The sequence below is a fragment of the Octopus sinensis genome, linkage group LG1 (assembly GCF_006345805.1).
Source record: "Octopus sinensis linkage group LG1, ASM634580v1, whole genome shotgun sequence".
Lineage (NCBI taxonomy): Eukaryota > Metazoa > Mollusca > Cephalopoda > Octopoda > Octopodidae > Octopus > Octopus sinensis.
In genome coordinates, this window is record NC_042997.1 from 43,614,332 (window position 1) to 43,625,898 (window position 11,567).

General features: G+C 38.6%; 1 pseudogene; it reads right to left on the reverse strand.

The window, feature by feature from the left end:
- Positions 1-11,210: 11,210 nt before the first annotated feature.
- LOC115220645 lies at positions 11,211-11,283 on the reverse strand (annotated as a pseudogene).
- Positions 11,284-11,567: the final 284 nt, after the last annotated feature.

The following is an 11,567-nucleotide window of genomic DNA, read 5'->3' on the forward strand; positions in this document are numbered from 1 at the left end:
CTAGTTAGTTAAGGTGAGACAGTGTCACATGACAATTTGCTGGGGCTGCCTGCTGGAGCCTAGCGGCAGGTATTTAAAGGGACAAATTTGACAAGTCAGTCAGTCACCGGCTGACACTCGCTGACAATACATCGAAGAGGCCAGTGAACAGAAGAAAGAAGAAGGAAGACATGCACCCAACACCAGAGCTGAAGACACCTCCGAAAGGGGTGGGGCACCACGTCAAAACGGTAGATGAGTAGGGGCCGAAATCGGACGTGGCTCCTCCTGATGATATCTTCAGCTAACTGGATCCTATAAAGGAGCTGTTGTGGTAGCAGACCACGAAACACGGTTGTAATTCCTCCTGTGTGCAAATGTGTTTATTATGTGTTATGTGAAATGTATAACGTTAATCACTTCACAGCGTGTGCCGTGTGCCCTTTTTGTGCCACCAATACTGCTCGGGTTGCCATGCGGCTTGCAAGACTAAAACCTCGAGAGAGGCAGTTTTTTGCTGGCAGATATGGGGGCTAAAGCATCAGATAAGGGACCACTGGTGAACAGGTTTCCTGCTATAGAGCGACTACACGGCTCCTCACATTTCAGAAGAGAGGGTGGAAAGTGTTTTCCCGGTGGAACGAGCAGAGATAAAGTAGTTGTGATGAGGTATCTGTACGGACTCTGAAGTATGAAGTGATTCGAAAAGTGAGTGAAGGGCAGAAGAACCAGGGGTGTGGGTAGGTAGAAGTTGCAAGGGTGTATGGCAAGCTGAGAGATGGAGAAAGTGAAGGAGTGAATATAAAGAAAGACAAGTATTGAGTGAATAATAAGTGAAGGCGGTAGGGAAGAGTAAGTGACAAAAGGGTTAAGGGGTGGACGTAGTGAATGGTAGATAAAGTTAGGTGGGGGGGACCAGTTAATGAATGGGGATTAAGAGTAGCAGAATATTAATGATGATATAGTAGACAAGGGAACGATAAGAGTGTGAAAGAATGAAAGCGAGCGAGTGAGCAAGAGAGAGAAAGAGAGAGAGAGAGAGAGAATTTCTTTACTCACCATAAGGTTGAGAAAAAGAGGGGACAATACGGGGACAGACAAAACAAACGTTGGGGTCAGGGTATCGAATGAGACGAAACGTATGAATAAACAGACAATTAAAATATATACAATTAAATAACAAAAAAATGAAGCGGGGGACGCGGTTGACCCCACAAACCACAGACTCACACTGAAGACTTTGCTTTCTCCTTTTTTATATTCTCGTTTAAACAGAGAGTTAAAAACATAAAGAACACTGGCAGTTTCGTATAAGACAAGTTGCTGTCGGTTTGATACCAGATCTGCAGCTGGTACAAGGACCGAAGGCCACATGTTGGTGGAATTGTACTGAAGATAGGGCAATGGTAAGAAATTATGGTAATCTCTCGTAGTCCGAGAAAGACTGTTTCTACAATTTATTTGCTGAACAACCTATACGAACGATTTGCTTATGGTATCAAATGCTTGAGCTGTACATTGGCTCACTTTCCCCATCAAATGGACATTGCCTGAACAGGTACACGGTGTACCTCATGTCAGGTGTCGAAGTGATCGTAGAGCAACGTAAGTTGAAGCGTTTTGCCCAAGAACACAATGCACGACTACCCTGTCCAGGAATTGAAACCACTAGGTTATGCGCCCTCACGGATGATAGGACAATAAAAGTTAAGTAACAGACCTGGGAAGACTGGAAAAATGTGGGAAACAAAGAACAGTATCAAGTAGCCAGGAGTCTGCACATTCAGGGCGAGAATCAGAAATGAAAGTAATCAGAACTTTCACTCGTGCAGCCTACGCTTAAATCTGACTCTTATCCTAACCTTAACAGAACATTTACCAAATGTTTAGTATCTGTTTTCTTCATAGAATTTTATCCATCTTAAAGGCGGCGAGCTGGTAGAATCGTTAGCGCGCCGGGCAAAATGCTTAGCGGCATTTCGTCCGTCTTTACGTTCTGAGTTCAAATTCAGCCGAGTTTGACTTTGCCTTTCATCGTTTTTGGGGTCAATAAAATAAATACCAGTTGGACATTGGAATCGATGTAATAGACTTACCCGCTCCCTTAAAGTTGTTGGCTTTTCACACCTACATGAACTTACCTGCCCACTCACCCTGTCCAGTTTTTTGCACCTCATCACTCCACCCCTTGTACACTAACGTTTGCCAGAACACATCTTTTTCATCATATTTTTCCTCTCTCTCTTTCTTTTTTCCCTCTCTCCTCCCCTCTCTCTTTTTCCAAATAAGGTTATGTATCTCCTCTACTGCAAGTCTCCTATTTCTGTCCTTTTATCATAAAGCGGACGTTAAATTATGACGACGATGATGATGATGATGATGCTTCTACATACAACTTATTTACATATTGGTAAAACGATCTGTTGACTGATAAATGGCCTTGTCTGAAATACAACACGGCTCTGGTCATGCGATTTTGAACGATCAACACTCTGATTGATATGCCAGCTTCGTAACAACTTGACTAACAATAGTTCTGGTGTAAGTTTTAGAGCAGCCGAATATTCTAAGATGTTGCAGACGATTATAAGGTTGTCCCAAAAGTTCGTAGAAAGTCTTGGAAAATAATGGTCTTTATTTTGAGGAATAATTTTTGTTGCTTTTGTTAGTACTTGGCGAGTAAAAATTCAATTTTCGCAAGTGTTTACGAACTTTTGGGACAACCTAATATTTATAACTGGTTTACGTACCAAATGGGAATTTATGCCAAAATTATATTTTAAAAGAATTTCAAGAAGTTCAATGGAAGTATGAAAGAAATGTTGAAAGATCATTCGCATTCCTATTTCGTTTCATAAAAAATTCACTCGGTTGGGGATACAGGGGATAAAGGTCGTTAGTGAAAAAAATAAGCATTTAAGAATAAAATAACACGGATAAAGAATGAAAGGGGGAATTACCTAGGGGTGCCTTCTGAGTAAAATTGATTTGCTCTCCCCACAATTTCTGGCCTTGTGCAAAAATTTCAAACCATTTTTAAGCTAGTGGCGCGTTGGCAGAATTGTTAACACACTAGGCAAAATGCTTTGTGGCATTTCGTCTGTCTTTACGTTCTAAGTTCAGATTTACAAGGCCGACTTAACCTTATATCCTTTCTGGGATCGATAAAAGAAGGACCCATTGAGCACTGAGGTTGATGGAATCGATTTAACCTTCTCGTAAAGGAAGATGTTTTATACCAAAATTAGAAAGAATTGTTAACTAGGCGTGTCGGTGGTGAGCTGGCAGAATCGTTAGCGTGTCAGAGAAAATGCTTGATGGCATGTCTTCCATATTTTTACGTTCAAATGTGAGTGTGTGTATGTGTGTGGCTGTGTGTGAGTGTGCGCACGCGCATGCTTAGTGGGTGGGTGCGCTGTTCCAGATATAAGAGCCAGGAACGCATATGAGACATCAGTCAATATATTATAGTCAGTAAGTTCAAATGCCGCCGAGGTCGACTTTGCCTTTCATCCTTTCAGAGTCGATAAAATTATGTAGAAATTGAGCTCTGGAATTGATGTAATCGACTTTCCCCACCCCCCACTCCAAGAATTTCAGGATTATTAAGTGAGGGCTTGGGACATAAATTGACATGGAATTCTGATGGAAGATTTTAACTTAGAACGCTTTAAAACAAAAAGTTTGTCATAGAACCAGAGGCAGTTCCAGATGGGTCGGTATCAACAGGGTTAATGTGCCATTTCTCTGAACGTCTGCATATAATTGGCCCCCAAAACACATCTGGTGTACCTACTCGTTACACTGACTATAATATATTGACTGATATCTCATATGAGTTCCTGGCTCTTTTATCTGGAACAGTGCACCCACTAAGCACGCGCGCGCGCACGCACACACACACACACACACCACACACACACACACACACACCACACACACACCACACACACACGTGCGAGCCGGATCACATCCATAAAAATGCCATTTGCCTGATAGGCAAATTCTCACTTACTAACACTCAACAATTAAACTGTGACCTCTCATTGCTTTTTCTTCCATTTAAAGGTCACTAGTGTTGTTGTTGACTCAGTGTCTATTCTGACTAATTACAGAAAAAAAAACTCTAGTCATATTCATCTGAAAAGAAGCTTATATAGGCATGTACACGTGTGACACACACACACACACACACACACACACACTCACATACACAGACGTATATACATGCATGTATATATATGTATATGTGTGATTGTTTCTATGTATATATGTATCCATGGATAGATACACACTCACACACTATATATAATATATATATACATATACATATACATACATATATATGTGTATGTGTACGTGTGTCGGTATATATATGCGTATACATACATACCATGCATACATACATATATACAAATACATATACATATATATATATATATACATATATATATATATATATATATATATATATTATATATATATATATATATATATATATATACAAGATAAGAAAATGGAGAAATACATCTAAATCAAATATCAATTACCAGATAATACTCAATCACATACTTTATTAAACCACCACATAAGAGACTGTAGGGTTAAACATAAAAAAGCAGAACAAATCAGTGTACATAAAGGAATGTACATAAAAAGTGTACATAAAAGAGTAATGTTGTATAATAAGTAGAATATATATAAAAAAGAGAATATAAATATAAGTAAATATAAATATAAGTATAGATTACATCTTACAGCTGTTTCGGCCATGTAGATAAGTATGTCTCATTTTACCAATATTAGCCTTTTATGGTAGGTCAATATATAGATATAAATGAGACATTTACAAAAATATCATAAGGCCTCTTCGGAGATATACATATACATATGAGTGCATATACTCACACTCCTATACATATAAAAATATACATATACATAATGATGTAAATAAATAATATAAATTAGTAAACATATATACGTTCCACATTCAATGTTTCAGTTCTTCAACTTAATATTGTGATAATAAACATACACATATTAGTACCTAGATGCAAATATACATAGTCAATAGTACATTATATTACTTCCTACTAATTTCCAAAGTGTCATTAAAGTTAGCATCATTATCGTTGTCAATACCATTAATGCTACCATTATTATCATTCATAATATTATTAATAACGCTTACATTAGGATCCAAAGTGGCACATATGTATGTCCGGGTTCCAGTTAGTAATTTTCCTTATGACATAAATACACTATTGGATTTGAATTTAAATTATCATTGTCTTCCTCACGGTTGGTTCGCCGAGAGCCGCCCGACCTCCACCACACCGCACAAGAAAAACATACACATCCACATCCAACCCTAAACCCACACGTCCACATAAAAACCCACACACACATGCACACACACGTGAATACATTCCGACATATCCACACACTCACTAGATTGCAGAGTGTATGTCTGTCATCGCATGGCTTATAGACAAATCAGTACAGGCAGCAGTGTCTATACACTAACACATACACTCACACGCACATCCGCATATACTCATAGATATTAATACACTTTCATATACTGTATCAGGGAACATTCGCACACACATATATACATATTTAAATATATATCTGCGCACTCATACGTACAAATAAAACCTATACTTATATCCACCCATGAATAAATATTTGCATATACATATATACATATCCAATAAGCAAAATACGAAGACAGGTGAAGAAACAACAAGCAGGCGTATTAGTTTGGCGCTCGAGAAGAATGGAAAGGTCTTTGACGTTTCGAGCCTACGCTCTTCGACAGAAAGATTGAGAGGTAAAAAAAAAACGGAGAGAAAAAAACGTGTAGGGATTAAAGGTTCAGCATGATGAACTATATATATATGTATGTATATGTATGTGTATGTAGTAGTAGTAGTAGTAGTAGTAGTAGTAGTAGTAGTATAGTAGTAGTAGTAGTAGTAGTAGTAGTGTAGTAGTAGTAGTAGTAGTAGTAGTAGTAGAAAATGCCCTAATGCAATACCAAGCAGTGGCTCTCATGGCCTCTAATCTTAACTAATAGGAAGTGTCAACAAGATGAGTTACAGTAAATATTCTACTCAAAACCACAGATTTGCTTGTCAGTTGCTTGACCATAAGCAGTTGAGAGTGTCCCTTAGTAGCTGACGATATGTTCATCTCTGATCACGAGCAGGAGCATGTATTAAGAGGAAGTTTAAGGGTTTGTATAATTCACTCTTGGAAACATATGTGTTGCATTCATAATACTTAAACAACCCTTATTCAGGGAAATTTTTGCGCTGACTACTCGAGCTAAAGAAAATTCTAGTAGAGCCGCACCTACAAGGTCATACGCTGTTTCTCTTGATATGAGGTCACTATGTAGTGCACATATGGTTGTGATGCATGTACCTGATGTACCTTTATCAGACGAGTAGTTATGATAGATATATCGGGTTTCGTATATTTGTAACTTTGCTGGTGCGTGCTCCTCTCTCAATCGTTATAATAATAATAATAATAATAATAATAATAATAATAATGATCGTAGGAGCACTAGGAATGATCAAGAAGGGAACCGAAAATTATATGAGAATGATCCCTGCAAGAAGTGCAAAAGATTGTCTTAACTGGTACATCACACGTATTGAGAAGAGCATTGTCGATGTGAGAACTGTTGCTGCTCATGTATTTTAATTTAACTTAAAAAAAAAAAAAATTTTTAATGAACGAACTATTGAGTTTGGTTTAATGGCCTACCAATGTATACTATGAGTTTCTTTGCCCTAGGAGTCGGGAAGACACTCGGCAAGAAATGGAAGCAAATTTGAAAGAAGAAAAAAAAAGTAATAATAATAATAATAATAATGATGATGATGACGACGACGACGACGATGATGGAAGATATAAACTCTTTGAACAGTGTAGTATCAATGCTTGTCAGGAAAAGAAATGAAAAACTTAAGAAAGAATGGAAATTCGAAAAAGTTAGGAGGAAGTATGGTGTAGATACAAAGTTCTTGAATGTTGTAATTGAAGAACTGAAGCAGCGCATACATGCAAAAAAAGCAAAGCTGATGGTGTACAGGGATTTTGGATAATAATGTTCAGTAGTTGCCATAAATTGATCGCAGAGCAATTTGATGCATTTATCAATGGAGAAGAAGAAATCCCGGACTGGTCGACAAAAGGACGAACGGTGTTGTGCCTGAAGGATGCATCAAAGGGAAATGCTGCTGACAATTACAGACCAATTTCCTGCCTCTCGTTAATGTGTAAGTTACTGTCAGGAGGAATTGCAGAAGAACTGTATAAATTTCTTGATGAGAGCGATATATTGCCGACAGAGCAAAAAGGCTGTAGAAGAGAGATGCGGAGGAACCAAAGATCAACTATTGATAGACAAAATGGTAATGCAAGATTGTAAACAAAGGAGAACAAATCTGGGAATGGTCTGGATCGACTATCGCAAAGCTTATGATATGATTCCACATCCGATGATCATCGCGTGCTTAGATCTGTTTGGAATTGCGAGGAATTTAACGTGTTTCCTGAAGAGAACTGTGGTGGGATGGAAAACTGAACTGACGTCTTACGGAAAAAGCTTGCACACCCTGGGTATCAGAAGAGGGACTTCCCAGGGTGATAGCTTATCTCCGTTGCTGTTCTCTGCATGATACCTCTGACCTTAGTACTTAGGAAAATGAACCTAGGGCATCAACTAAAGGAAAATCCCAAACCATCAACCACCTCTTCTTCGTGGATTAATGGAAACTGGATGGCAAAGATGAGACACAAGTGAATTCCTTGGTGAACACGGTCCACTGTTTTTGTACTAGTATTAGAATGGAATTTAGACTCAAAAGTGCGGAATAATCTACCTAAAGAGAGGCAAGTTGCAGTCCCTGGCAGGGGTAAAATTACCAATTAGAGACTTGAATAAACAAGTTGAAACGGAAGGAGGCAAATATCTTGGTCTACTGGAGTTCAACGAGATAATGGAAAAAGGAAATGAAAGAGTAACTGAGGATGGAGTATTTCCGAAGACTGAGGTTAGTGTTGCGTTCAAAATTGACTGGATGGAACAAAATCCAAGCAGTTAATACGTGGGAGATAGCATTACTTCGGTATGGAGCGAGAATTATAAAATGGCAAAAGAGAGAAGTGAAGAAAATGGATACCAAGACCAGAAAAATGTTGACAGTACACGTAGCCTTCCACCCTAAGAGTGACACCGATATGCTGTACTTGTCGAGAAGAAAGGGTGGGAGAGGTTTGATCGGTTGCCGGGAATGTATCGGAGCAGAGGAAAACAGCTTAGGGTGGCATATTAAAAATGCCGTGGAGCCACTGTTGAATCACATGAAGGCCGGCGTCATCAAAACTGAAAAAATGTGTAACTAAAAGAAAATTTAAACAAGGAATGAACGAAAAAAAAAAGGAAAAGAAAAGGCATGGAAGGAAAAGAAAATGAACGGTCAGATACAGAGGACCGGTGGCTATGGATGAGGGGGAGTGACCTGAAGATAGAGACAGCAGTACTCATATGCGCAGCTCAAGAACAAACGCTAAGGATCAAATATATGAAGTGCACTGATAGCGACAAATGAAGAACGTGTAATGAGAGGGGTGTAACTGTATGGCATATCGTTAGCGAATGCTCGAAATTGGCACAACGTGAATACAAAAGACACCATGTCAAAGTGGCAAGAATGATCCGTTGGGAGCTCTGTGGAAATCACGGCCTACAAAGAGCAGAGACGTGGTATGAGAAAACTCCAGAAGGCGTCACCAAAAATGAGACTAGCAAAATCCTGTGGGATGCAATGATCCAGTGCGATCAGCGGACCAGACATCGGAAAAAAGTAAGGTGTATGTCAATCGACATAGCATGCCCCGGTGACAACAGGATCAATGTGAAAGAAGAAGAAAAAGCGAAACAACTATGGCGATTTGAAGTGGGGAAATACGAAGGTTGTGGTAAATGAAGAGAGTAGACGTGATACTAATAGTAATTGGTGCGCTTGGAAGTATCAGCACTCAACTACCAACATGGCTGAAAAAAGATTGATGCAAGTGTGAAGGTAGAACACTTACAAAAATCAGCATTGCATGGAACTGCAAGAATTCTTCACAGGGTTCTTGAATCATGACCAGTAAACAAGTGTCACCTTAGTCTGCTGGCTGTGGACAGCTGACACTTTTCATCATAGCCAGCAAAATAAGCTGTGAGTGTTCACATGATAATAATAACAATAATCTTTTCTACTATAACTACAAGGCCTGAAATTTGGGGGAAGTTGACTAATCGACTACATCAATGTCAGTACTCAATTGGTACTTATTTTTTCGACCCTGAAAGGGCAAGAGGCAAAGTGGGCCCCGATAGAATTTGAACTCAGAAGGTAAGGCCGGAAGAAATGTTACTAAGCATTTACTCCGGTGTAGTAACGATTAAGCACCACCTTGAGGTAGAAAAATGTAACGATTCTTTGAGACTTTCCAGTACACAGACAGAACCATCAAAAGTAATGAACCAGATATTGTGAAAAACCAACCCAGCAGAGTTTGTTGAATGATCGACCTGAGCATTCTTTCTGATCATAATATCTCGGCAAAAGAAGTTGACAAGTTCATAATATGTATAGATTTTCAGACTGAAATCGAAAAAATGTGGCATCTAAAGACGGTTAAAATACCAGTGATTGTAGGAGCACTTGGAATGATTAAAAAAGGGACTGAAAAGTATTTGAGAATGATCCCCGGTTTGCCAGCCATCTAAGAAGCGCAAAAGATTGTTTTAACTGGTAACTGGTCACACGTACTGAGAAGAGAATTGTTGCTGTGAATTTTCTTTCCTTTTTTCTCCGTTTTCTTTGTTTTCTTTTTCCATTTTTTCTTTTCTTTAAATTTTCTATCTTTTCTTTTTTCCTATATTTTTTTCTTTTTTGCCCTCTTTTTCTGTCATATAACTTGACTTCCTAAATAAACAATCGGGTATATTTATTTTAATGGCTTACAAATGTATTCAGAGAGTTTCTTTGTCCTAGGTGTCGGGAAGACACTCGGCAAGAAATGGAAACAAATTTGAAATAATAATAATAATAATAATAATAATAATATAATAATAATATAATGATAATAATAATAATAATAATAATGATAATAATAATAATAAAACAGAACTGAACAACTCTAAACACCTATAACATCGGAAGATGTCACCCAGGCACTGCAAAAAACAAAGTAATTGAAAAGTACCCGGATATGACAAGATCTCCAATTTTTGGCCGAAATATTTAACCGGGATACATAAGATGCTGACCGAGAAATTCAATGAGATGCTAGAATAGCCAGAGGCAACATCTGAATAACTCACAGAAAGGAAAACCATCCTAATTCCAAACTTCCCTGAAACGACAGACCCACAAAACTACAGACCCATAATATGTTATGGGTCTGTAGTTTTGTGGGTCTGTCCCTACAACTTACAAAGTCTTAACTGCAAAAATATTGTAGAGAATGGCGCAGGAGTGGCATAGGCGCAGGAGTGGCTGTGTGGTAAGTAGCTTGCTAACCAACCACATGGTTCCGGGTTCAGTCCCACTGCGTGGTATCTTGGGCAAGTGTCTTCTGCTACAGCCCCGGGCCGACCAATGCCTTGTGAGTGGATTTGGTAGACGGAAACTGAAAGAAGCCTGTCGTATATATGTATATATATATGTATGTGTGTGTGTGTGTGTTTGTGTATGTGTGTTTGTCCACCTAGCATTGCTTGACAACCGATGCTGGTGTGTTTACGTCCCCGTCACTTAGCGGTTCGGCAAAAGAGACCGATAGAATAAGTACTGGGCTTACAAAAAATAAGTTCCGGGGTCGATTTGCTCGACTAAAGGCGGTGCTCCAGCATGGCCGCAGTCAAATGACTGAAACAAGTAAAAGAGTAAAAAGAGTAATGGGCAAACATATAGAAGAAAACAACTTGTTTCCAGAAGAGCAGAAGGGTTGCTGCAAAGGACCACATGGCTGTAAAGATCAGTTATTGATCAATAAGCCATAACTGAAGACAGCTGGAAGGAAAAGAAGGGTCTTGGATCGATTACCGACATTATTCCCCACACGTGGATCCTGGAAACACTAGCCATGAACAGGGTAGCACTAACTATAATAAGGCTTTGGTCGGTCCGACGCTGTAATAGAAGACACTTGAACATCCTTGCACAGGGGCCATGCTAATTTTCTCTGTATCGTTCCAAAATAATAATAATAATAATAATAATAATAATAATAATAATAATAATAATAATAATAATAATAATAATAATAATAATGTGGCATCTCAAGGCGGTTACAATACCAGTGATCGTAGGAGCACTAGGAATGATCAAGAAGGGAACCGAAAATTATATGAGAATGATCCCTGGCTTACTATCCCTGCAAGAAGTGCAAAAGATTGTCTTAACTGGTACATCACACGTATTGAGAAGAGCATTGTCGATGTGAGAACTGTTGCTGCTCATGTATTTTAATTTAACTTTAAAAAAAAAAAAAAAAAATTAACGAACTAC